At 31.3% G+C, this 977-nt stretch overlaps 1 non-coding gene across 1 annotated transcript; it reads left to right on the forward strand.

Moving 5' to 3' along the window:
• The first annotated feature begins 903 nt into the window (after positions 1-903).
• TRNAW-CCA lies at positions 904-977 on the forward strand. Its single transcript has one exon. It is a non-coding gene; the product is annotated as a tRNA-Trp (tRNA).

Genomic DNA, 977 nt, shown 5'->3' on the forward strand with positions numbered 1-977 from the left:
CAACACTTTTTTTTTAATTGGATCCTGAACCCTCGTTTTTATGACCTTTCGGCCCCCCTTTTTTTTTTCTAATTCTTTTTTTAGAATTAGAAAAAAAAGGGGGGGTTATTCCCCGATCGTTGATCGTATCTCTAAATTTTTTTATCCTTTCTGATGTTAATAACTAGAATTAAAAAAAGGGAAATGTTAATGCATCTGGAAATAAACGATTAATCTCTATTAATAAACCTGCTAACGAAACGAACCATAGAGTACTTAGTACCGGTGCTACGGAAAGATATGTTTTTAGATCTCGCATTTGAAATCCTCCTTCTTTCTTCTTTATTGTATTACAATATATATAGTAATATATATAACTATAGATGTACATGTAGTTAAGAAGTTCTTGTATTTGTATATGTAACCCCCCATTTTCAAAATTAGAATTGAAATATTGTCTACTAGAACGATCTTATAGATTCCATTTTCAAATGGAAACGCCTTTTTATGTAAATTTGAAATTGATAGGATTTGCCTAAAAAAAGTAATTTTTTTAATTATACTTATATATATGTTTGTTATCTGATATGAAACAAAAAAAAAAGAAGGATGTGGAAAACAAGATAGGAATTGTTTACAATGACACTGTAAACCAATCGAAAGGGATGTAGCGCAGCTTGGTAGCGCGTTTGTTTTGGGTACAAAATGTCACGGGTTCAAATCCTGTCATCCCTACCTAATTACTGCTCAGAAGAGCAGTAACGAGGAATCCATTTTAGATTTATCTTTTTTTAATAAAATTGGACATACATATAATTCTGAATTTTATGATATACTATGATATAGTATATACGTACAAAATCGATTCGAGTTAAAGAATGTCCTCTTTCTAGCCTTTTCGTTTTTTTATAAAAAACAAGAAAAGCGCTCTTAGTTCAGTTCGGTAGAACGTGGGTCTCCAAAACCCAATGTCGTAGGTTCAAATCCTACAGAGCGTG

The sequence above is a fragment of the Brassica napus genome, unplaced genomic scaffold, assembly GCF_020379485.1.
Source record: "Brassica napus cultivar Da-Ae unplaced genomic scaffold, Da-Ae ScsIHWf_1038;HRSCAF=1454, whole genome shotgun sequence".
In the NCBI taxonomy this organism is placed as follows: domain Eukaryota; kingdom Viridiplantae; phylum Streptophyta; class Magnoliopsida; order Brassicales; family Brassicaceae; genus Brassica; species Brassica napus.